Here is a 27000-nt window from a genome sequence, read left to right on the forward strand (position 1 = left end):
CAGAATGGTGTTTCTTGCTGTAAAAATACAGTTCTTGGATGAAAGCCTTTGTTCAAGATGGGCCATGTTCTCTGCTTCGCTGCCTGTGGTAACACTTTATTCATTTATGTTAGGAGAAAACCTTTTGTCTTCAGCTGAACAACTTCTACTTTGCTTGCTGTGCCCTCCAGAAACATTACAAGAGGTTTCCTTGAAGGGAAGCACTTAGCTATTTTCTAAGCTCACTTTCAAAGTACTTTGAATTAATTATAAATGAGTAAAGCCGTCTGGCTCTTGATTACACAATTGCCTATCCTGGATTCCCTGTAATGAAATGTAAGCTAGCCCAGTCATAGTAAAACAGGAGGTGCTTTCTCTCCTATCTTATGATCTATGCTATTCACAGATCTACTGTTCTGATTTCTTTTAGGCTGCAACTCTGCCAGCCTTCAGTTTCCTCCTCTCTCTCCTTACTAGCCTATTTTATTAAACTTTTCTTTTGGCTGCACTTCTGCTTGTATCCTGTTATAATTTCCATTGAAAGTAGTTAACATACATCGATACAGTGCTTTTTTGAACTGACATAACGCAATGCATTTTATTTATTTAAAGGATTCTAAGTGCCTCTAGTGTCTAAGTGTTTGACAAACACATAAAAATACACAGAAGTCAAGCACTTAGCTGCCCTGAGAGGATGGGTTTCCCTCTGTCTCTGCCAGGAACGTCCATAAACCCAATTACTCATGTACCACATAGTTTAGTAACAATTAAACTGAAGTTTCTGCTTTCTGTACGATGAACCTCTTGTCTCCATCGTTTGCCACAACTTGAACCTCACAGGATATGCTGTGTTTTACCCCATTACGCTGTCTTTTTCTGCCCTTGTTTTTGTGTAGTGCTGGATATTGTGGTCTGCATTTCTTCTCACTTTTGTCATGTTTTTACTAGGTTTACTGCCTTCAGGTGGGATGGGAGGTGGCTCAGTGTAAGTGACATGGATGTCCTTTGCTCTGATGCAAAATATCAGGAACAATTTAAGGAGGAGTAAAGTGCAGGTTTGGACTGTAATAACAGTGTATAAGCTGAAGACCCCAACCTGAGTTTTGGAGTAGAGGTCATTGAGCCCCAACACACTTAGATCATGGCACATGTGGTGGAGATAGGGCTGCTTCTTGCTTTGTCCATTGAGTCTGTCCTGTAATGGGTGTCCAGCACTGCTCTTGACCTCTCCACTTGCTGAGGAAGAATGGGTTCAGAATGACTTAAGAAAATGGTAACCATCTTCCCCAAGATACAAGAAGGGCAGTATAAATTTATTCACCCCTGCTCCTTTCCCTTCCTCCTTGTGTTGGTTTAGGGAGTTGAAGACATGCTAGGAAAATGGATGAAGCTATAAATTTTCATTTCTTCTTAATATATTAATAATCTGGAAACTAAGGACAATGGATTCTTCTGGGCTTTGTTTTTTCATATTTGTTGGAGATAGTAAAGCAACAGTATTGAGGTCCTTCACATACCTTCCTTCACAAACCTTCACATACCAACCTTGTTGACAAAGTGTTGCCTTGAGAGGCTGTACCTGCTGAGTTACCATCTACCCTGCTTTTGAGATTTGAAGCCCATGCTGATGAATGCTGTTTAGTCTCAGAATTACCAGAGAGCTGATACATATCTATTACTGTTCCAGGGTTGGAGTCATCTACATTGAAAATAATTTGAAAGGGAGACCTGATTCTCTGTTATTTTCCCCTTTACTTGTATGTTCCTCTGTTCTACCAATCCACCAAGATTAGACCATCCAAGCTGCCTTTTTCTAACAAGGTGCTGCATTTTTTCATCTGCTCGCTTCCAGCTGCCTTTGCCAAAACCTCTAGCCCTGAAGCTGCTTTTGTGGAGCATCCTAATCTTCAGGATTCATTCCCACAGCTGGCACTTAGGTTTGATAAAGACATGAGCCCCGTGAGTTTTAACCTTCAGCAGCCATGGCAACCAGCCTTGCGTCCTTTGAAGATGTAGTCCTGAGCACAAGTCACTTTAAAGACCCGTGCACTTTGCGTCATGAGTCCTCCACAAAAATGGATGGAAATTGTCACTTGATAGCATTTAGGAAATAAGGCAGAACTCATAGAACATCTGTTCTGGGGATGACAGAAACTGTCAAAACTGTAAGGCAATTACACTAATCCACCCTCTCCTAATAACAGGCACATTAGTCTGCCCTTGCTGGAAACCTGTTGGAAATAGATGGTCTTTCAGAGTGGTTTCTCTATTTATTTTTCTTCCTTCCTCTCTAAGTGATAACTAGAACCTGTATAGGCAAACAATGGAATACGAAAGATTTGCAGGAGAGGCAGTAGGGAAGAGCTTTGGTGAGAAAAAAACAAACCAGTGGAAAACAAGGCTTCAGAGGAGAGAATTGTCATTTTGAGATTGGCTCCGATGGTTAGAGCATGGTGCTAATAACACAAAGGTTGCGGGTTTGATCCCCATATGGACCATTCACTTAAGAGCTGGACTCGATAATCCCTTCCAACTCAGAATATTCTGTGATTCTGTCTATTTAGTCTAGGACTAACATACTTGTGCTACAACTTGACCTTTAGGGATGCCCCTCAAATGGTGGGAAGGTGAGCTCAGTAATCGCCCTCTCCAGGTGTGCCTGAAGATCCCCTCTAAGTTGTATCTTCCCAGAATCTTACCAGAAAGAGACTCTCAGAGGAGGCGTCCACATGAAACGGAGTGTATTTGACTACTCTGATGCAATGCATGTTCTGAAAATACTTTGATGAAGGTTTTGACTTCTCGACCATAGTAACAGGGTTGTGGTGGTGGGATGTGTCAGTACACTTTGTGTTGGCTTGAGCTGGCTTGCAAAAGGTCTCAGAAAAGTTGCTGCTAAAATAAAACTGGAGAAGGAGTAAAGTAGGTAACCTTGCAGTGAACGTGAGAGAAATCCTAAATTTGCAGTCTCTTGCCAAATTTATCCATCTCTTTTCCCACACTCTCTACTTCTGAGGAACGATGCTTAGCAGCTACTTTCTGTCTTCAAAGGTAATAGATAATGTGATGTGGCAGGGCTTTTCATTTGAACTGTTATTAGCATGTGTTGGAGGTATATATTCAAGCAAAGTGACACTTAAGATACATTCCATGTTGTATGCCAATATCCTGTAGAAAAGCCTGATGTATCAGTAACCAAAATTAGTGATGGAGACGTACCATCATACAGTCTGGGTCTCTCTCTGTGAAATCACAGACCACTACAAAGCAATCTGCCTAGGTACTTGTAATGCTTTTATGCATACTTATTTCCCTCCCTACTATTTGAGCCCATGTTCTTGCTTCTTCAGTAGGCCTTTGCTGGTATGTTCTGACCAACACCATGGGCTCTTTTGGCTGTGTTATGATACAAATCTCTCTCTGCCTTTGAGCCAGCTCCATCCCTGAGCTGTCAAGCCAGAGCAATGGGGGAAGGTTTCTTTGCTGTAGAGGAGGAACCAAAACATGGTAACTCAGTCTCCACTGGGAGAAGTGATTGGAGGTGTTGTATAGAAAAACTGCTTAAGAAGAGTGGTCCTGTGTTCATGCTTAGTGTGAGCAGGATCAGGGGTAGGGAATGAGACACACATCATGCAGCCCTAAACACGTGGTGGGACAAGTTGTGGCAAGCTGGCAGCAGCATCATCCCAGGTTGACCATGTACTCAACAGGGCCAGGCAGATACCCTGGAGGCTGCACTGCACTACCTGGAGCTGCCTTGGAAACCACAACAAAGCACTTACATTTGAGTAGTATGAATTTCTTCCAACTTTTATTTTAATTTCAGTTCATTCTGGAAAGAGCTCCTTCCTCCCCAGTAAATTACAGATATTTCGAATGCTGCAGTCAGAAGCTTGAAAAGTGTCCCAGCTAGCTTTAACCAAGCTTACCTGGGCTGTTGTGGCTGCCCATGAAGCCACGGTAGCAGATGCTTTATTGTGATATGGTCAGTGGTCAGAGCCTCCTGTATTCTGATTAGATTTATGTGGCCTGTGCTGGTATTTGTAGCTTCACTGGTGTGAACACCAATGCTGTTCAGTCTAGTTTAAAATTAGTTCAGGTTTGCTTATCTGTGCTGCAGTCAGCTTTTGGGTAGAGCATGCCAAACTTGCTAGTTAAGAGCAAGAGCATCTCTGGTGGGAATGGTAAGAAACAGCTATTGTTTTCTAAATTTTTGTTATATTTTGTTGCACCTTTCTCAGGAGGGTCTGTTTTTGCACCCACTGAATAAAGACCTAAAAATGTGAAAATAAGATCCAATAAGATTGATTGGTCATTTGACATAAAGTGTCTTTAGAGTTTGTTGGCATCATGAGGATTTAAATGAGACTTTCCAAATCCCAGTTCACCAAAGCATGGTTGATTTGGCATAGAGTACAGTGAGCCCCCCATGCTTAGCTGGGGGGTATGGGCACCATCTGAAGAGCTCAGACATGGAAGGGGAGGCAGTGGGTGCTGCAGCTCCATTTCTCTGTGGTGGGTACCGATGGGGAGGTAATCACCCGGCCCCGTAGAATGGTGGCTGCACATTGCTGAAACCCAATTTTCAAATAGGAAATTGGCCTTTTACCTTTGGTACTTGCTACATAATGGTGCAGAGCATTAGTCAGCTGAACCTCACCATTGGTTTACTGCGTGGTTGTAAATTGTAATTGGCTGACTAACCTTCTCTGATGTTAAGTGCCTTAAAAGGTTGTTTTTCCTTTATTTTAGTTTAGATTTAGTTTCTGGCTTTATGTGTTCTTTCTGTTTATTCTTCTAGTAAAATGTAATTAGAAATTAAAAAGAACAAAGCAAACCTCCAACCCTACTGATGTACATTAACATGAATCATCATCTCTTGAAAGTATGTGTAATCCAGAGCTCTGCAACCTGATATACATCCCCCTCATTTGGTAAGTATTTAAAATATCTGCAGGCATTTTTTCACATTCTTGAGCAAAGACCACATTGCTGTGTGTTCAGCCTTGTTTCTAAGTATTGATGTTTTGAAGCCAAAGTATATTTAGTTAAATGTCTTTTTCTTTTTAATTTCTATAATTTATTGTACTGTATGAAAATGAATATAAAGGAAGAGAGAAAAACCTACCAATTTATTTGCCTTTTAATAATCAAAAGGAGTATATTAGAAAGAAAGTGTAAGCAACTTTAAATAGTGCCAAAGGCTGTAGTCTTTGAGAACAGTAGAATTGGGAGGTTTATATAATGAACAGAGCTGATGATGTCTGTAATAAAGTGGATTAGCTTTTACAAATTCTGTTACACCATGTATCTTTACATAGCTAATCTCCCATGTTTGCAGTTTCAGTCATAGGTTCTTGGGGAGCACCTAGATAGATTAGAATTCTCCAAAGTGTGTTGTAAATGCTGGCACTTCTCAATATAGTTTCTGAAGGAGAAAAGAAAGAATTTTATACCTTTTCTTCTGGGTCATATGGTACTGCCCCATTAGCAATTATTAGTTCCTGCCCTCAAATATTAAATACTGACTTCTTTCTCTTCTGGTAGAAACTCTTTATCTCAGATACATCTTCCCAGCTTAGACTTCTGTAGGTACTCCTTACAGCTTCTGTAGAGTTGTCTTTCATGAGAATAAAGCAAATTCTGAGAACAATGCTTCTTCCTGCAAATTGTTTTAAGCTAAATATGTCCTGTTCTGTGGATTATATTTTTGGAGTCATCAAGACACCAGCTCTGATGGTGGCAGAAATGGTGGGCCCGTGTGTTGGGTCATGCTGATCTCCAGGAACCATTTCTGTCAGGTAGAGTGTGCAGAGGGTGTCATGGGAGAGCACGGTCTCCAGGCAGCACTGGTAGCTCACCAAGGCGTCAGTGCATGGGAGACTCTTTGTAGGAACCTCTCGCCCAGATCAGGGCAGCAGCACATCCCTCTTTCCCTGCCTCCAGCAACAGCAGGGGTTGTTCTCTTTGCAGTTAGGGACTGGGACTTTCACTGTGGTATTCAAGATTTTCTATTTTAAGTAGATATTAACCAATAACTTGGTTTGATACTGGCACACTAGCTTATTTTAAAAAATGTTTTCTGTCCCTTTTTCTTCACACTTACGAGTTGTTCTTCTATGGAATTCCCCACTGGCTTGAAATGTTCTACCAAACTGGGACTTTAATCCTAATTGTCAAATGATCTTCAAATTATTTTTTAGTAAAATGATGTAAATTTTTGTTTGTGTATAGTATATTAGTCTATACTCTTGCAGATTTCTTAAGCAGAACAGATAATTTTTAAGTACCATGAATGGTGCTTTAATTCGTACTTAAGAGTAGACTAGAATGGTGCTGATATTTTTTTAAGGAACAAGGCTTGACTTTAAAAATGCATCAAATTCAGTTGATCGTGTTTGAAACAGTCTTTGCAAGTAAGGGACTTGAAAAGCCCGGAATCAGTTTCCTACTACTCTCCAACATTTTGTGCATCTCCTTGGGGAGGCAGTTTAGGCTTTCAGTGTTCAAATCATCATCTCCAAAATGGGGATAATAATGACTTTCCTAGTGCCTAGGAGTGTTGAGATGACAGATCAACTGATGGATCATTTATGGATTCCAAGAGCATTTATGTTCCCCTCTGCAGCTGTAAACCTCAACCTTTCCCAAAATCTAGCTACCCACTGGGCTTCCACAGCCAGGATAGGTTCAGTGGATTATGTTTTTATTGTAGTGGTTTTCTATGTAAACAATTTGATTTCCAGGGCAAGTGGTGTATGTATGTGTTCATTCACTCCGATGAGATCCCAAAACACTTGCCAAGTGCTTTGATCCCCTTGCCAAGAGAGGAGTTCTGGACAAGGTTGGGGCCACTTTCGGGGACACTTTAGCCAGTTAGCACTGCCCCCTAATTTAGAGTAGGAGACTGAAAATGGAATGTAATTTTGCCAGCTCTGGACCATTAGGTTGGTATTATCAGCAATCTCTGCATCTCATTTCAAATCCAGTATGTTTACCATGCTGTGGTGCTGGATCAGTAACAACTGTGAAGCATGACAACATACATGATTTTCTGTGATTTCCAGTGAAGGTTTTTTAATTTTCCTCTCATTCAAATTGTCACCCAGCATTGCCTGCTTTATGCCATGTTAAGTGGGTTACTTCTTCCATGACTCTTTTTGCATGAAAAAACCATGCCATCTAGATGATATTTGTCAAGTCAGTACATGTGAAGTGCAGCGTCTTCCTCCTGAGTACAGGTGCAAGTACATGACCCTGGAATTACTGTAGCTCAAGAAGTGCGACTTCATGTGTGTAAGCAATATAGGTACACTCTTTTGGATCTTCCCATGTAAATAAACCTTTAGTTTGTGATATCTGTTGGGGTTTTGATAATTAGTTGTGATATCTGTTGACCATTGCTTGGGTTTTCAGCATACCCCACGTTTATCTAACTGTGAAGGGTGTTACTAGGCTTCATACAGAATTTGTGACAAGCAGTGTGATATTTGGATCTACTGCTTGTAGTCACTAATAGGAATTTGGCCTGCTGCTGTTTTTTTTCCCTCTGCCAGCTAGAAGGAGAATCCTAACGTTAACATTATTTATTTGGAGGCTTTTTGAGTTAATTAATTTAACTCTTCACTGCCTTTGGTCGCATGGTTTTATGAGTATTTTTAATTGATCTTATTTGTATGTAAATGCAATCTAATATTAATTTAACAAGATGGATTCAAGTCAGTGGTCAACCCAGCTGTTCAGTGAAGGATATTACTCAGTGCTGTTTATTGGGTTTAATTTGAAGATTATGGCCACCCCAGAAACAAAAAAGGGAAAGCAGCTACTGGTGGTGAAATCCTGTATTGTAGGCAGTTTCACTGATGGATATTGTTAGCTTGGAGTTGTACTGGCCACAGCAAATAAATAGGGCTTTCATTTCTGTCCACTGACTTTTACAAATACAAAGGGAAATGTGGAAAGGGAGAAGGGAGCTCTTAACCTGAGAATTTCAGACCAGTTGGTTTTAAGCAAACCACCCATTTATTCTTAGATTAATGGCTTGCAGGCAGACTCTATCAGCTGTGGACTGTATTGTATTAATTTGCAATGGCAAGAGTTAATGCTAGTAATTGCTTTTCCTCTATAGAGAGAGCCTGTAGTAGACTGTTTTTACATAGCAATCTGTGATTGATAGATCAGGGAAAACAGGACCAAAGAAGGCTACTGCCTCCCAATCACTTCCCCGTTCAAATTAAAATCATTTGCAATTTGTAGGATGCCTTGTAACACGTGCTTCAGGAATGAGGCAGTAAACACACTAGGCTGCATTCCCTTAAAGCAATGAACCTCTTACTGCCTTTCTTTAACCAAACCAAACAAGTCATGTTGTTGGGAGCCCATTGAAAACAAGTGTGCTGGCGAAACAGCCCCCAGACCCCTTCAGCAAACTTCCTTTACGGTCAGGCAGCGGACCTGATGAAAGAGCCTGTTTGTGAACATTTGGATTCCTTCCATTGATTTGTAAATCCACTTTAATAAAGTACTGCCCAAGCTACTGAAATGAGCAATCGAGGGCTTCCGTTAAGTTTCTAACAAATATCTGATGCAGTTTGTATCACTGGTACTGGCGCATGCTTTTGAAATTGTTTTTTTTTCCTGCTGCATTGGATCGTTTTGAGATTGGGGGGTAGGGGAAGTAGGGGGGAAAAAAAATGCAGTCTCCATCAGCCACACATTACATGGCTGCTTTATTTTTCAGTGCTGCTAAAACTCCTCTTATTTAATATCGATCATACCAAGGAGCCGGCAAAGTATAGTGTTAATTGGGTCCACTGGAATTCCTGTCCCCTGGGAGAGAGAGCTTCCTAGGCAGGGAGGGCGGAGGGAAGGAGGGAGGGAGGGAGGGAAGGAGAGAGGCAGGCAGGGAGGAGGGGACCCACTGTGCGCCGCATAAAATGTAAGTGCACTAGACATCAAGGCTTCTGCTTGCATCGCTGGGAAGCAGTCACGGCGGTTCCCACCGGCCCCCCCCCACCTTTCAGAAATTAGCCAACTCTTTTTATTTTTTTCTTTTTTTAAGTCTGCAGTTCTTCTTGAATTAAGAGCTCCTTTCTTTTCTTTTTCCTTCCTTTTTCTTTTTTTTCCCCTTTGCGGAGGGCTCTTTTTTTATTATATGAATTGTTTTCCTCTCCTTTCTGCAAAGCTGCAAAAGCTCTGCTTTAAAAACTGCTGCCCCAGAGTGCAGTTGCTTAGCTGTCCTGTCAGCATTGTTCTAATGCTCATTCCATATGTATGTCACATAGGAGCAGTACCCTCCTCCTCTCCCTTCCCCCATCCATGCATTTGATTCTTTTTCCCTAAAGATTGAAATTTTTTTCTTATTTTTCCCAAGGAGCTTGCAAACAGGGAAATTCAAACTGAATGCTTCTCTGTTGTGGTTACTTCTACAACCAAGACCACATTTCTCTTAGAAAAAGTGTTTGCTCTGTTCCTTCTTTTCCCCACTCCCTCTTTTTCTTCCCTATAAGCACAAAAGCTTTAAAAACTAAGATCTATAGTTCTTTTTGCTTTTTCTTTTGCGTTACCGTGACAGCATGTATCTCTGTTGCTGAAGAATGAAGCAGGCAGGCTGGAGGTTTTTTATGTTCAGTGCTTTTGGGACCACTAAAAAGAAGTCCGCTGAGAAATACGTACAGCAACTGTGCCAACTGAGTTTCTCATCACTGTTATCTGTCACTTATTCTGACTAAAAGGTAAGGGATTCTTTAATATTTTTTTAAAGTCTTTGTGCATTGTTTGTGCATTGTCATTTGACATGTGCAACTCACTGGCTCAGGAGGGAGGTGGGTTGTGAAGATTTTTTTGTTAAGGTATTATAGGTCACCAAAGCAAAGCTCTGTGCATCCAGAGGAGAAAAAAATCTTGTTTCTTGGAATTGTTTCCCTTTTCATCTCAAATGGTTCCTCCAGCTTAACTCGCTACTGATTGAGACATAAAGCTGGGGCATTATCGGTGCTGCCTATCTTTTCTGGTGCTCTTTCTCTACCTAGGAAGCACATGCACCCAGTTTGGGTGTGCGTGCGCGAATGTGGGGTAAAGCATATCCCCTTTACATAGGAAATACTTGGCAACATGCACATTCTTCTCTTTTACTGTGACTAAATGTCTTCAAGCACTCTTCACAAGGTAAGAATGCCTTAGTTCAGCACACTGCAGCTTATGCCTGTTTAAAATTATTACTTGGATTACAGTGCATACTGTGGAAAGTTATTAGTTTCCACAGAGACCAATTTAATTGGGGGGTATGTGTGCAGCGGTTCTGTTTTGTGCTTTCCATACACTGCTTATGGGGGAGTATGAAATGTTATTTTCTTCTTAATTCTTGGGAAGAGTGAAGTTTACACTGTCTGTTAGGCATAGCAAATGAAGTTATAGCTGAAATCGATTAAAGCTGTGGAGAAGCATAGCCTTACAAGGCTCTTCAGCTTAGCCTGAGAGTCAGAAGATAGTTTATTAAAATATTTTTTGCACTCCATTGTAATATGCAGAATTGTAAGCAGGAATGCATCTTCACCAAGCAGAAGTAGCAGCAAATGATGCCTGGACTGGATCATTACATTATTTATGTGTTAGAAACCTGTTTAATCCACAACCTTGATGCACTCTGCTTTTTTTGTGCTTGTGCTGGATACATCTTTCAACAGCCTCTTAGTTCAAGAGGGCATTGTTTTATTAAATGTGTTAATGTGTTTCTGCTTTGCAGGCAGGAGAAGTGCTCTCTGTACTGTCCTTTAGCTGTGATACAGTCCGTTACTTGCTATTTTGAACAAAGCTGTTTTTTAGGGCTTGCTTTGCTTTCTTTTGCAGGTGTTTGTGTTCTTACTTCTTAGCTGTTAGTTTTCTGCATAGAAGATGCATCTTAAGGGTGCTTATTTCTCATGGTTTGCAATGATCAGTAGCTGAGACAATTCAGCAACCTCATTTAGTGGTATTGCTTTACCTGGAATGTTGCATTGCTTTTCTGAATAACCAGGTATACCACCAAATACGTAATTACTTTTAAAACAGCCTAAAAATACTAAGTGCGAAGAAAGAGAGAAAAGTCCTGTCTGCAGGCATTAATTTCTTTCTTTACTGTAGCTTTTTATAATGTCATTTCAAAATCAGATTTTTCCTAACCCACGTTCTTTGATTCTGTTTTCCCATGATTGTTGCTTTCTATTAGCACTGAGAAAACAGTCATTTAGATAACAGGTTTTCATTGACATCCTTTTTATAATATAGAAAGGAAGAAGCAGTAATAAGTTAAATTGGCATCTGCTAATTATGCTGAATACAGATTGTGAGCTCTTCAAGTCGTCCTTTGCCTTAATGCTGTTAGCATATTTTAGCACTGGCAACCAAAGGAAAGAAACTGGAATGTTCCTGCTTGGGTTTTTTTAGGGGGGGAACATGACTTGTGAAGAAATGTGAAGTTTTGGGGGTTTTATATGTTTGTATGCTTGTTGTGAACAGAAGAGCATCAGACACAGTTTGGTAGCACTTGGTAAAATTGAGATCCCTTAGAAACTGACCTGTCTGGTGATCACTAGAGTTTATTTTGAGCCTTGGAGATAAAACTGTTGTTGTCTAATATAAAACTTTGGGCAGAAAAAAGTTTGAGTGTTTTGTAGCCACCATCTATTTGATTCTTTTGGATCACTGAGAAATAACTAAAAATACAACTGTTTTCTGAACGTAGCTGTGGCTCTCTGTACTATATGGCAATTTTGCTCACCTCATCTGAAAACTAGGAGTCTTGAACTTCCAGGGAAGCAGAAAAGCTGTGCTTCTGCCCAGATGCGCTCAGTTCTGCCTTACGCGTTTTCCCTGTGCAGCAGTATCCCTGCCTGGCCGTGGCACTGAGCCCGGTCTCCGAGAAAGAGCGGCTCAGGTTGGGATGGCTTTGCCAGGGGACACGCTCCATCCACCCCATGGCCGCTGGCAACGGGAGCAGGACACGGGAGCGGCGGCGGTGGGCGAGCCACTAGAGGGGAGGCGAGAGCTGCGTTATCCCAGTGTCGGACTCCACGGAGGGAGTACCCGGTACGGGGTTGTCTACACGTGGTTTTGCACTGAGCGGTGGATATAGCCAACCTAATCTAGATCCTCAGGATGCTGGGAACATCCAGCGGTGCTCGCGTGGGGTATAGCGTGGGCTGATACAGGTACTCTTCCCAAGGAACATCCAGCTTCTGGGGTGAACTGTGTCCCGAGTCAAGTTTGGATGCAGGAGAAATGTGGCCCATGCTTCATCTGTGCTGGGCTGGTCTGTGGTTTGCTGCATGTGGACCTGCCCATGCATCACTGTGCACAACCTTCCTCTCACCTGGCTTCAGCCTGGAGAAGAGGAGACTGAGGGGAGACGCCGTAGAGTCTGCAGCTTCCTCATGAGAGGAAGCAGAGGGGCAGGCACCACTCCTCTGTGGTGACCAGTGACAGGACCCGAGGGAATGGCCTGAAGTTGTGTCAGGGGAAGTGTAGGTTGGATGTTAGGAAAAGGTACTTTATGCAGAGGGTGTTGGGGCACTGGAACAGGCTCCCCAGGAAAGTGGTCACAGCTTGACAAGAGTTCAAGAAATGTTTGGACAACTCTCTCAGGTACCTGGTGTGACTCTTGGGGCTGTCCTGTGCAGGGCCAAGAGCTGGACTCAGTGATCCTTGTAAGTCCCTTCCAACTTAGAATATTCTGTGATTTGGTGATTTTTACCGGTAGTGATGATTTGACACATAGATTTAGCATAAGTTGTTTCATTCTTCTGTAGAGGATAGGTATCTTAAACTTAAAGCATTGCTCCATGTGATATGAGTGAGCACACTGGGGAATGGCCCGTGTGGAGAGGTGCAAGGCTTAGTGGAAATAGAAGAGCTCCCAAGCAGTGACTCCTCCAGGTCAAGGTGAGGTTGCTTAGGGGTGGATGGGCAGTGCAGGAACTGTGTGCTTTACATAGTGTGTCATGGCAATGCTGTAACTTTTGTCTTCATATGAGCCTAGTCTTGCTGAAAGTGGTGTCAGAGTCTTTTCAATAAGACATTATGATTTTGGCTTTAATTTTGGGTTTTCTTGCTCTCTTACTCGAATGTGTGAAATGCAAAGCATATTTAATGAGTGAATACTTCAAATACTTCCAAATTAATTAAAAACAGTTCCGCATCTGGAATAAATCCAGTACCTTTCATGGATGGCTTCAGCTTCATGGTTTTTCCCTCTTGTGAGAAGCCTTGTGAATATTCCTGTGCAGATGCTTGTGAATGCTGGAGTAGCAGAATCCAGGCTTATTTTACAAAAGAAAGAGATCTGAAACCCTCGGAGATCAATGGGATCTTGACCTTTATTCCAGCAGACTTTGGATAAGACCTAATAATATATATAAGTATAATATGATAGGCATGTGCACGGTCAGGTATTTTCACGGTACCCTGTCATGAAGGTAACTGTGCCAATCTTGTTTAAAATTTGTTGTTTCTTGTGGTTCAGCTGCTGTTTAAATTCACACAGATCCAGTGGGGCTTAAATTAGGCACCACAAAAAGTGTTTCTATAATGAGGGGTTTTTTCTTCTGCCTTCTCTGTTCCGAGAAATAAAAAAATGATCTGATTTTTCACTATGGGAATGTTACGATTTAAACTGACACAACTAAGTGACCTAAAGATAGGCTTATTGCTTAGATAAAAAATGCAGGGTTGGGTTGTTTGAACTGCATTAGCATCAGAATAAGAAATGGCAGGGCAAGTTGGCCGAGGTGGCCATGCAGAACTGGGGAGGGTTGTTGTCTGAAAAGGCTCCGAGCTGGGAATTCTTTTCTGAACCATAAATAAATAAATCTGTGTCCTGAACATTTAATGAATACAGGAGTCTGGGCAACTTTACGCTGTTTGGGATATTTTAAAAAAAATACATGATGCTTTTTTTGTTAGTATTGTTGATTTCCATTTCCCCTCCCTAATATTTCCATTTTAAGGTGGGGGTTTTCTTCTACTTACTTTATTTATTCTGAAGGTGCTGAGGATAATGTTTTTAGCACTTTTCTGTAAAACTGTTAACTCTCACATCAGTTTCAGTATGTATTGTACCATAATGCTGCCCCTGAAACTTCGTATCTTCAAGCTACAGATTGGGATTGCAGGCAGTTTAATGCTTTGAGTACCTTGTCTTTGGAGTTGTCCTTTGGCTGCTTGGGCTGAATCCTCTGGGGATTCCAATAAAATTATCTTGGAGGGATCCTACTGTGAATGCATATACAGGTTTTCTGGGGGATCTCAGTGTGTTTTACAGACCACAACTAATTGAACCTCATGACATTCATGGCAGGCAGATAAGCATGAACCACAATAAGTAAGCTAAAACAGAAAGAGGTGAAGAGCTCAAGTTTCCCATGGCAGTGAACAGTGACATTCCTGTTGGATTGAGCTATAGATGCCATGTACCTCTGAAAATGAGGCTGCTAGTACTTAACTGGAAGAGCCTCCCTACCTCCTTTTGGTAGGGAATTTTATGGAGGGAGTTAATATTTGAAGTTTGCATCCAGAGCCAGGTGATTAGAAATTGAATTAGTTCAAAACCCCCTCAGCTTTTCCTTATGAGTCTGCATAAGCAGCATCATCTTGGGAAGTTACTGAAATGTCCCCTTGCCCTTCAAGACTGGACTTTTGTGAATTAACCTACCTTAGTTGGAATTATAACTTTTTGAGTATCACTTTGCATTAAGCAGAAAGTGCCTGACAAAGGTGCATCAGCTCTTACAATGCTGACAGGTTTTGACCACTGCTGGGTTCTGATTTCATTGGTGTAGTGTTTCTAGTAATCTCTGTTACGGCTTTTGGGAGGGGAATGATACTCTTAAGATTACTGCTGTCATGGCTGTTGGTCAGAGGCAAAATGAAAAAAACCAGTGCTAATGAAGTGAATGATGAGCTGGCCATACAGTAAAATGGAATGTGAATGAGAAAGTTCATTCGCTTAACTGCTTTGAGCGCACAATTGCTTCAAGTGCAAGAGTACAAGACAATGCCTTTAGAAAATAAAGGTTTTGGCCAGTCTGGTAACTCATTTATGAAACTATAGAGGGTGTTTAGAGAAAGCAATCTAAAGAGAGATCTATGGAACCATCATATAATTATGGTGCTATAAACCAGATTTGCAGGTATACCGATACATTGCAGATATTCCCATTAAGGCATGCTGTACAGCTGGGAATATACTGAAAAGAGAGAGAGAAAAGGAGTTAGTGAGAGGAAGCTATGACCCTAATTTCTATGGCCTTCTAAGAAAACATTTTAGGCATAGAAGAAAGTTAAAAAGGTTAATTGGGCAGGATCAGTTATTGTGTTGTGTGAAAGTGAGCTGTGGCGCTTAAGAGAAAGCAGCAGACAAAGCAGTGAGGTGTTCCAGGAGATAAAGCTGTTTGTGGTGTTGAAAAATGAGAATCATTCCCACATAGTCTGGAGGAGGGGAGGTATAAGAAAAGTGATAGGATTTGCTGAAAATGTGAATGTTCTTTCAATGATACAAGACCCCCCAAAGCAGTGTGGGTGAAAGGAGGAGAGCAGACAAGTTGCCTTTAGATCTTACAGAAACAATAATGGCTACAGCAGGAAAGGAGTAAAGTTTGTGAAAACTGAAGAGACAAGGCACAGAAGGGGAGGCAACATGAAGATGATGGAGCCTTTTTTACCAAATCAGCATACCTGAAAGCATTCAAGATAGGACAGAGTTCTATGACTGTATGTGTCATCAGGAAGGAGCTGGCAGTCAGGTTATTCTAGTACTTGGCTATCTTTGCCTGAGGCCACACTGGAAATACTGTGTGTAGCTCAGGCTATCTACTTATATAAAGGGTGTTACAGTCATGGGAAAGAATGAGCCAAAGGGAATGTAAAGGTCACAGAGAAAGATTACAGGGGCATCTGAAGAAGCAGGGATGTTGAGGTATGTGCTCCTGTAAACTGTCACACATGCTGGAAGGGTGGAATACCAAAGTTCATGACAGAGTGGTTGAACCTGCTAGAACTGCTTTATATTCAGTTGGAGGGAACTAACGACCACAGAAATCAGGAGAATAATTGAATGCTTGCTGAAATTGAGCCTAAAACCCAGGGGTTTGGCACAATGATTGAAGTGCTAACACCAAAAAGCAGGAGTTAATTTTGCATTGGCTTCCTTGCTATAGACCTGCTTGTCTTCCTAGGAAACATCCCTGAGTGTGAGCTGTTGATATTGAAGCACAAGTATTCATTTTTGAATTAATTTTAATAATGTGTGCATGAGTCAATATGCATTAGTGCTTTTAGTGCCAATGAAATGGATTTCAGACCAACAGGCTCTGGAGAAGAGCACAGTTTCAGTATTTCTCTTATTGCACATTTAAGTTTTCTGAGAAGCTGGAGCAAAGGACAGCATCTCTGCTTCATTTGTGACTGGTTATGCAGTTTAATTAGTGCCCACCGTTACTGAACAACTCCCATGAAGGTGAATGCGGGCTTAGAGAAATCTCCAACTCTGCAGAGGAACTCTGTAACTAAATGCTGAGAAGGGGCTGTTCATACACAGCAAACAAAAGGGCCCTTTGTGTGAAAGTAGCTTGTTAGCTTTTTGTTTTTAAGCTGTAGCATGTCCAAGTGATCAGGGTGTCACACACTAATAAACTAGCCAGTCCCTCTGGAATAGGCATTCTCGGTGGTGATTTAGAAGGTGCATTTATACAGTAGTCTCCAACTTCATTACTACGCTGTTTCCTTGGATACTGAACATTTTGCATATAATTACGAGAGGGACATTAACAATGCTTCATGGTTCTAATGGTTTTGATAAAAGTTTTTCATATTACTCTCTTTTTCCTTTAATATTCTATATCAGAGAGGAAGAACAAAAGGAAATGATTCTTGTCAGCTAATTTGCACAACTTCTTTTGAGCCAAGAACAGGTTTTATTTCTTAAAGTGTGGAAATCCTGCATGCTATTTCGGGAATTATGTCACTGAATGGGTTATAAATAGGAGTTGAAGTGCTACTATTCATTGTAACATCAAATTCACACTGTTTGGGAACAATCTTACAATAGTAAAGAAAAAGCTGTTTGAATGCTGGGCAGTAAACAAAATTTGTTATGGGTGTGAAAGCATTTAAATACTTCATGTGCCTATTTAAGACTTGGGTATTTTGATAGTGTTCAGTATGTTTCTCTGAGGTACTTTCTGCTCTTTACACACCATCTTGGTTGCCTCAACTCCGGCTGTTGTTTAACAAACAGTTTGAGCTGCCATGGACATGGAAAGGATCCCTCCTGCCTGCCCCAGGCACCCGTTCCCATCTCTCTCCCTCCCTTTTGTTCACAGGCATATTTGCAATAGGGCAGCTCAATCCACAGTGAGAACAAAATCAACAAAAAATTAAAAAAAAAAAAAAAAAAAGAAAAAAAAAAGAAAAAGAAAAGCCAGAAAAACCCAACAAACAAAGGAAAAAAGGGGAGGATTGAGACTGGGACAGCTGCTTTGGTGGCCACGGTGGCTTATTGTGCCGTAAAGTGATCACCAAGCTGTGGTATGAAAGGATTATGCCTGAATGTATTTTGGTTTAGTTGTGTAGAGTGTCTGTAACTCTTGGAAAGAAGCTGGTAGGAGCATCAAGATGTGGTGCCCAGGCTCACACGGTGATGCACTGCGTGCTGTGGCCCTTCGCTGATCCTGCATGGGAGCGTGAAGCTCTGTGTGTGTTACCTCCATGGCTTTCAGCACATCTGCTTGTTCCTCTCTTTGCAGAGGATGCTTTTATATGCAGTTGAGGAATGTCTGTTTGGGAGCAATATTTTTGCATGTCAAAAAAAGAATTAATGCTTTCATGTTCTTTCAGACCTCACTGGACCTTGGGATATCCCCTAGAAACACAGCATCAAGGATTTAAACTCTGAAATGTCTGTAACTGTCACAGGCTGTGTAATTACATGATGTATGAGGGCAGCTGAGCATGATGAAATGGGCTGTACATGTGTGTGTGCACACCCCCACTCACACTAGAAGTGTTCTCATTTACTGCAAGCTGTTTCTAGGTTCAAAATATTGTTAGTTTTTTAGTGCTAAAACAACTACTTTATATTCCTACTCATGCTTTTACTTCAGAGAAACAATATATTGTATAGTTAATTTAATAAAATAAAAGCATTTTCCTAAAGCCACAGAATACAGAATTTAATACAGTAGCATTTGAAGATAAAATCTAGGGATGCATGTGAGATGGCTCTTTTACAATATACTCAGTTTTATTGCAGTCCTCACAGTGGCTTTCGTATGCCAAAAGCTATTGGCAGTCTTTTCTTGTCAAAATGGTATAGAATTGTATTATATACACAGACATTTTGTCCTTATCCATAATAGTTTCACAAGTGAGGCATGCTTCTTTTTCTGCCCTTCTCTGTGGATTTGTAATATTGTTACATTCGCTATAGTAAGCTGATGCATTGCTGTTTTGTAACTCTTACTCTTTTTTTTCACTGTATATTTTCACCTTAAAAGTACATAGGAAACAGGAAAAGTTATTCCTGATGATTTCTATCTTTAGCATGATGCTTCCTGAAACAATTTTTTTTTTTTTTTTTTTTTTTTACCTTTCTAGAGATTTACAGGGGTTAGGTTGAAATGGCAGCTGACTTTCAATCAGTGCATGGTGGAGCACTGCATGGATCAGTGCATGGAAGAGCTATATGCAAATAGTACCTTGCTATGTGAAACTACATTTTCAGCTGAGGTCCAATTCAGCAGCAACGAGCCTCACTAGGCATGAGCTAGGAGTTGTTATTTAGACTGGAGTCCTTTTCATTTTAGCTGAGCAGTTTTCCCCTTCTCTTATCAGAATGAAAAGGGTAAGAAAATGGTGAGTGTGTGGCTAGGAGCATGTGGAACTAGTTTGCTTCTGCATGATGCTCTAAGGGAGAACATCCATGTGCCTTTGCCTAGGGCAGCTCCTGGGAGCTGCACGTCATCACAGCACGTTTGGCACATGGCAGAAGCGATGGAGCACGTTGGCACAGCCACACTTGGGTTTGAGAGATCTGGTGAGGTGGTATGGGGTTGCCAGCATTGCTTCTTCCCCTCCTGGTGTACAAACAGAAGGTGTAGAGCCAGTGACTTTCTGTGTTTTGGGGACAAGTGATATGTTCCATTTATTGGCAAGTGCTAGGTTGGATGTTCAGCATCGTGTGATGTGAGGTGGCCACCTTGCCAGCAACTTCTCTGCTTGTCAAAGTGTATAAGGGACAGGATGGCTCTATTGGGAAGATTTACCCACTGGGCCTGTAGGGAGTTGGTGTGGCACCACCACAGTGTGGGCTCCCAGCAGGTGGGGAGAAGTCCAGACCAAGGAGGCTGACAGCAAACTGATGTTAAGGAGGGAGACGTGATGAATGCATGGTCAGAGGGCCTGGGCTTGACCCTGCCTTGCGCGTTTCAGTGATTTACTCAAACAAGTGTTTGGTGTGCCTGTGGTGTTTGCTTTCTGCCCAGGGTTTGAGAGTGCAGGCTTTGCAGCCTGACCTTTTGCTGCAGATGATCCTGTCTTCAGGAGATGAGAAGGGGTGAGGCACTGAGATGCGGCTGTTCTTCCTGGTGGCTACCACTGTCAACAACATAACACGGTCATAACACTGTTCCTAGTGTTGCGTTTCTGTTATTATTATTATTATTATTATTAATATTACCCCTGCCTTACTGCTCTCCATTGCATGATTAGTGTCTAATTAACTTTCCAAAATCTAGTTATAATTTTGAAGAACCCAAACTCCTGACCTGTGGATAAATGATGCATTTTAAATGGTAGCCACTGCAGTGATGTTTAGAAACAGGATTGTTTGACTCTCTTTTCTAAAATTTTAGGCCAATAATGCTGGTGAATATTGCTTTGTAGGGAAATACTCCCGCCTTAGATTGTGTAGGTACCAAGGGCAGCATAGCAAGGCAGTGAGAGCAGTCAGCTGGAGTGTGTGTGGTGCGTCTCCTATGTAATCTGGAGCAAGGGGCTTGAGATGCTGTGCCTGTTTCCAAATCTGGACATGGGCTAAGTGTGTGCACTTACCTGACCTTCAAGTGCGCACGAAAATCAGGAGCCTTCAGGGCAGCACTGTCAGGAAAGGTGGAGGCACATTGCTGTGGAAGCCTTTCTGACAGCCAACGGGCATGAGTGCTTTAGAGAAGTCCAGTACCTATAACGATTTCAGGAGGCGGATAGCAGTCTGCCATGGAGTTGTTCCTGCTTCCCAGTGTGGCTGGTGGTGAGGCTTTCCATGAAGCCTGGGATGCTGTGCTTATTTCAAACACCTTTCATGGAGAAAGGATGGACTGTAGCTCTGTAAGGCTGTTTCCTCTGGTTTTCCATGCAGGGCTCCTGTAGATATTTGAGGTACATACTTCTCCTGAGGGAAACATGGAGCTCGTTAGCAAAGAAACCTGAAAGAAAATCCAGCTTTTTTCTTCTTTTTTTTTTTTTTTTTAAATTTTGTATGATTTTGACATATGAAACTGGCTCATACATGAATGTACACTCTTTCTGAGGTTCTGCCTCTAATGCCAAATATTTTAAAGGCACTTTTCCAAGGTGAATATCAAAACTCTGTATAAGGAGATACCTCATTTAATCTAGCATATGCTGATTGCCATGAAGATATTTTCAACAGATACTCTGCCATAGTGTCTGTTACTCTTCAGGACATAAAATAACTGCTGGACTGTAGATGACTGTGCGAGTAACTGGCGGCTTATGGGTAACCTCATTTCTGGCACAGAAATAATGGGTTGTTTGTTCCTCCAGTTGAAGTCCTGATGTGTTTTGATGTTTCTGATTTACATTTTTAGCACTGTTCCTGATACCATTCAGTGTTCTGGGAACGGTCTTTAAACTTGGTGTTTATTTTGGAGCATTGGTTTTCCAGCGAACAAATATGTGATTAGCAATTAATGGTTTGCTATAAATAAACAAAAGCGAACAGTTCAGCTTTAAATAGTGATCTCTGCTCTGCAGAGCTTTTAATTGGGCTGTGCCTGCAAAGTTGAACCTTTCCAAACACACAACAGACTTTGAGGGACTCCCAGCTGCGGTGACTGAACTGGCCGAGTTGGAAAGCTGAAGCTGTGGTGGTTTGAGTTAATGTATGGGTAGCTAAAAAGTGGTTATCATCTCAAATATCTGTACATGAGCCAAACGTTGGAGGGGGGAAGAATTGTGGTTTTGGTATGGGTAGCGTGTTTGAATGTGGTGGGAGTTTCAGCATGCAGAAGATTTCCAGTGCTGTGCCTTTCCCTTGGCAGCTGCTTGCTGGGGTGCGGGTGAGTGGTGGAGGTGGCACCAGACGTGGTACCAGAGGTTCTTCCATGCAGCCAAGGCAGATCTGTCTCTCTGAGTGCCACAGACACTCTCTTGTGCGCACTGAAAATAGCGTGTTGTTACGTACCCTTCAAAATAATTGGATTTAGCACTTTGTATGGATTTGGGTATTTCTAATGTGGATAGCGGTCCAAGGCCAGCTTTGTTGGAGAGCTTTCCTCCTTGCAGTGATTGGGCCTTAACAGATGGGCTGAAAAGGAAATTTCTGGGTTTCTGTCAGAACTGCTAGGTTTAAAGCTGACTCCATCTACTTTTTTATTTCCCACATGATGTCTGCAGTGTGTATTCCACTTATCTCAAGAGAACGTGAGATTTATTTGAACTGATGTAACTGTGCATTGCTTCTTACTTAGGTTAACCAACTAGTATGGCCTGAGCTGGCTGTAATTTTAAAAAGTAATGGCAATAACCCTTTCTCTAAACACTACCTGTTTGAACAAATGGCAACCTTTCTGATTTTTTTTGCAGGAAAATTTGGAAAGCAACCACTGTTTATCGGTGATCCTTTTGGGTTTTTGTTATTTTTTTTTTTTTTTCATGAACACTTGTGGGATTACAGTTTGTCCAAGTTTTCAGAAGCTTCTTCATCAGAGAGTCATTGGGAGGCAGTTTTTGGGGAACTGGCTTTCAGAAAGGTGGTTTCTCTGTAGTGCCTAGAAGTCAGGCCCATGTAGATGTCTGTGATTGGTTGTAGACAACTCCAGTGTGTTGCTCCAGAAGCAGCTCCATGTTATGCCTGCAACACAGCAGCAAGTGCCAGCACCCTGCAGATTCCTGCCCTGTTGAAAGAAAAATGTTCACTGCTAAATCTAGGTTTTGTTCTCAAATCTCAAGCTTGTTGAGAATCTCAATCAAAATATTTGCTCCTTGCACTTCCATCATGATCGCTGTCTATTGCTGTATGTCACAGCTCTCTTGAAGAGAAATAGCTTTGCAAAACCAATAATACAGTTCCTAGCCTCAAGAAAGATTTTATTCTTTTTTTCTTCTCCTCTAGAATAACAAGATTTAGGTATTTCTCAAATGGTTGTTCTGTTTAATTGTGGGTTCTGTTTTTTTTTTTTTTTTTTAATGGCATCTGGATGCATCCATATGTCTTTGTTGACATGCAATAAAATGCTTTATCCCATAGTCCCTTTGTAAAGTCTTTACTGGACTGTCATTATTTTGATTTGGAATCTCATAATCATAGAATTAATGGTTTGGATTGGAAGGGACCTTTAAATATGATCTAGTCCAACCTGACAGTCTTTTCCCCAATCTTCATTTCATGTTGTGTGTTTTACATGGAGCTGTCAGCTGCAAAGAAGCTTTTTGTATGTGTCGCTTTTTGCAATCACCCTCCACTTGCCCATATATAAAGGTCTGGACCATTTGAGCTGCCCTACCTCTACACACTGAGCTCTGAGGGAGATATATAGTATTTTTTTCCTCTGAGAGTAACAACTTACTGCAGTCCTTATACCTACATACCTATTATGGCCCTGGAAACAGTAGTGGTAAATCTCATAGGCTTCTTTCTTACTGTAAACTATATCCAAATAGTTTATACAAGTCTATGCAAGCTGTCAGAAGGAGTATGTGCAGTATCCCAAACACAGAGCAGACTGGAGGCAGCAACTGGCAGAGGCTGGGACTAGCGGGAGTGAGTTTGCAGGAAAATAACCATGGAAGAGAGTGCAGGGTGGGAACTGAGCCTTGTGTGGGAAATGAGGAAGATGCTTTTTTGGCTGCAGAGACATCACATTCACATTGGTGCTGCACTGCAGCTCTCAAAGTGCTTATTTCATTACCGTGTTTCAGCAGGTATTGTAAAAAGTAGAGATTCAGATGGCTCTAGGGTTTTGTACAAAAGACTATCTGGTCTCAATTGTATTTATTACTTGCGTTACAGTAAGGGCCAAGTTTGCAAAGAGCCCAGTTGAATCACTGCTCAAGTCCCACTATATGCAGTTGGAAAGTATTCCATACTAGGCTGTGGTCCTGCTCCTGGTCCTCAGCAGCCTCTGGATGAGTGAGCAGAGCTCTTGCCCCTGAGGATAAGAGGTGCAGCTCCGTAAAGAGCTGACTGTTTGTGGAGGATTGAAATTGACGTTGGTCAAGGGAGAGGTGGGGAAAGACCAGCAATGAGAGGAATGGGACTCACCAGTGCTGAATTTTTGATGTCGACATTGCGTCTTGAAAGAACATTCAAACCGGGGCGCCTTGGATTTATGAGTGAAACATTAGGGGGGAAAAAAAGAAGGCCAAATAAGCAAGAAATAGTACCCTTAAGTGTGTTTCATAAGGAAGCCCCAGTGAAAATAACTGGCTCATTTTGAAACTGCCCCAAAGTGTCCCCATTTTACAGTGATTAAGAAGCAGGAGCCAGGGGGGATTTGAGATATACAAAGCATGAAAAGTGGATATCAGCCTTTGTTTCCCTGGGGGCAGACCACCAACGGACAAGCTCAAATGCCTTGTAAGGTGGCTCCCAGGAATTCACTTTTGACAGATCTCACATGGCGGCAAATTATTCCTCCCCTCTCCCCCCTACTATTTCCCCAAGCCACATTTCGTCCTCGAGAGGAAAAGGAGAATTCAGCAGACCCTTTGCACCTTATCCTGGGGAAGACAAATGATGCCTGGCTCTGCTCACAAATGGAAGCATTTGCTGATGAACTGATACTTGGCAAAAATTGGTGTTGTATGGAAAAAATCCCCAGCACCTGCTAGTGAAACAAAGTTATTCATAACATACGGCTGGGTGACTAAATCTTCACTTCCTAGGGACAGCCTGAATTACACTTGCTACATGCTGAGTGCCCTTTCTCCTGTGCGGAATGACATGCAGGCAGCGGGAGAATTTGCAGCTCTGAGAAAGGTTAGGATTTATAGCACTGTCTCTTGCAAGGGCTTACTCTGCAGAAATTATCATTTAGTCTTCATCTTCTCTTTTTGGGATAAACTCATCATAATATAATCATATGTATGGAAAAGCAGATCTTTGTGCTCACTGGGGAACAGGTAGCTCCATGAATATATCCCCTGCTGTAAATCTGTCAGTGTCAGTAAGGTTTTTCCCCCTTCTACCTAGACTTAAACACACATCTTTAATTCATTTCTGTATGGCACAAATTCTAAATTCTTATTCTACGTTCTGATTTTTTATCCTGTCCAGTAAATTGTTAGCCTTTCTCAGAATCACAGAATGTGCTGAATTGGATGGGTCCCACAAGTATCATTGAGTCCAGCTTCTGGCCCTGCACAGGACCATCCCCAGAAGTCATGCCATGTGCTTTTCTAGCTGTGTGAATTATTGTGGAGTGCAAAGAAGTTGTCTGGCAAAAGAAGTGTTGTTTAAACATGGTTTTATCCCTTATTCACTATTCATTTAACAACATGCTAGTGATATTGCTTGTGTAATGAGAGGACAGTATAAAATCCATGTCTGTCTCTAGTTCTGTGCCTGAGCTTTGCTGGTAGATCGACATCTTGGTATTTACATTGGTATCTTTCAAATATGTTTGGTATCCCTAATTTGTATCTTCTTGTGCCTAAAGATTAATTTTCATGAGTTTGGAAGAGTTTTCTGTAGTTCGGTACTATGGAAGAGATTGCTTCCGAGAGAGGGCACTGACGTGTATCGGTTCTCCTGGTTGCAGTATTGACAACAGATTGTGAAAAAAACACTGAAAAACACTGAGACATCTTAATGGAAGACCTATATGGGTAACAACTGCAAACCAGTCACAATGCTGTGCAGTCTTCATTGTGCCCTTTTTGCAGGTCCTCATGACCTGATCATGCAGAAGTTTTTGTGTAGTAAAATTGCTGTTGCTGATAGAAAAGAGCACTGAGAATACAAGGTTTCGTGCAGCTGTGTGGATTTGCCTGTGTGACAAGCTTATAGGTTTTGTGTTTTGATGATTAGACTGTAAGAGTAGATTGGCTGCTGTCAATGCTGGATGTTGACATTTGAGTGAAAGGGAGGAGTTACTTGCAAGATTGAGGTCACTTTAAGAGAAATCCAGAGCTTTCTTTTCAAAGAAATCAAACCCTGCTGCAGGTGCATGACTTCACTGCATACTATTTAGACTTCACATGCATATAATGTTGTTTTTCTGTTTCATGAAAAAGTACCCTTACATTTTCAAATATATCTCTTTTGCTATAAAGCTGCTTATTTGACAGAATTTAAATACCTACATTTTGAAAGAGAATTGTGACTATTCTCCTGAGAAAGCAGTAGCAATTTCAAATTGTAGTATTTTTCCATATCATGAGGTTACCACTCCTGTCCTGTGAGAGGAGACACCCTCCCTTTCCCATTTCTCCAAGACAAATATTAATCAAGGTGGAAACCTTTAAGTCAAGGTTTCTTGACCTTTTTTTTTTCTCATACACACAGATGCATAAATACTTTGACTCTCAGAAGTTTATCATTTGAAGTTGAGAAACTGTTTTTCCTCCTCACAGAGGACCTGCTACATAAGAGCTTCATTGGGTTATTCACCCTTCATTGGATGAAGCTGGAAGTTAAAGCACAGATTGGTATCTTTGCTATTCTCTTTCAAAGGACCTGTAGAAAGTCTTTAAGTAGTTGGTTTTTATTAGCTAGTCACATTACCTGAATTAATTTACCTAAAGGTCAACTGGACAAATTCTTTCCAGGTGTAATGGGACTTGGAGGGAAAGTAGGGAGAGAGGAGAAAGCTCTTTTGTTTTCCTATTCTGACCTGCTAAAACCTTATTCCTCCTGATTGCTGAAGAAGTTTGCCTGCTGTATTCCTTATATTCTATAAAAGACCTTATGGCTCTTGTTTATCTGAGAGTTATATGCATTGTCTTCTTTTTCAAGTATTTTATGGTGTGGAGATTTTTGGAATTAGAAGAATTAGCCTAGGGAGAAGGAATCAAACAAAGGATCACATTGCACTTGTTTCATGTCTGCGCATTGAGTTGGAGCCACATTTTTGGTGTGCAGGAATCCTGGCAGTTGCTGGGACTTCAGTCTTCCTTCTCAGTCTCCTGGGGTGTTATGTTTGGATGCAGCCCAGACTGGACATCGCCAGAGCCAAAATGAGAAAAAGGAGTGATGCTCATACCTCTCTCAATTCCCCTACGGAGCACCAACCAGCTACAAGTCCCTGCAGCTATTCTGCAAGATTTGGGTCATGTAGTTAGTCTTTGTTCAAGGAGCAAAGGAAAATTGCTTGAGTGGTGAACTAAATTTGAAATTATAGAGTTCTCCATGATGTTCAGGTTTATTTTAAAGAGTATTAAAATCAAGACACACTGTTCTATTTTTCCATTTCTTCATTCCCATATCAAGGCCAGAATATTAATGAGGGCTAGAGTGGGAAAAATTCTGAACTCCACAAGATAACTTGTGTTACCTTTTCACCTCCTTGGGTAGTTAGAAAGAATTATTTCTCTTTAGTCTGTGCTCTTGCTGTAGAGCAGTTTTCTTCTCTCAGAAAACATTGTCCTTGTCCTATTCCTTTTCCTGTCCTTACTTTTTTTCCTTTTTTTTTTTTTTTTTTTTTCATACTAACCATGTTGAGCAATACCAGGGGATTTTTTTTTGGTAGCTCCTGCCTAAATGTTTTAAAATCAAACAGAAGTAATCACAGCCTTTCTCTTCACTTGAAA

General features: G+C 41.4%; 1 protein-coding gene across 10 annotated transcripts in view; it reads left to right on the forward strand.

The window, feature by feature from the left end:
• Window positions 1–27000, forward strand: part of FAT3 (FAT atypical cadherin 3) — a 404213-nt gene that overhangs the window by 57503 nt on the left and 319710 nt on the right. For 8 of the 10 annotated variants that reach the window (XR_007630830.1, XM_050331681.1, XM_050331687.1 and 5 more), the window contains exon 1: window positions 9140–9713. The exons of 1 other annotated variant lie outside the window; for it this stretch is intronic. The gene's annotated coding sequence lies outside the window, so the exon portion shown is untranslated. Of the gene's footprint in view, window positions 1–9139; window positions 9714–10019; window positions 10147–27000 lie in introns of those variants that run through there. One more of the 10 variants, XM_050331684.1, reaches the window with a different exon arrangement.

Source organism: Myiozetetes cayanensis, unplaced genomic scaffold (assembly GCF_022539395.1).
Source record: "Myiozetetes cayanensis isolate MyiCay16 unplaced genomic scaffold, myiCay2020 scf5-8, whole genome shotgun sequence".
In the NCBI taxonomy this organism is placed as follows: domain Eukaryota; kingdom Metazoa; phylum Chordata; class Aves; order Passeriformes; family Tyrannidae; genus Myiozetetes; species Myiozetetes cayanensis.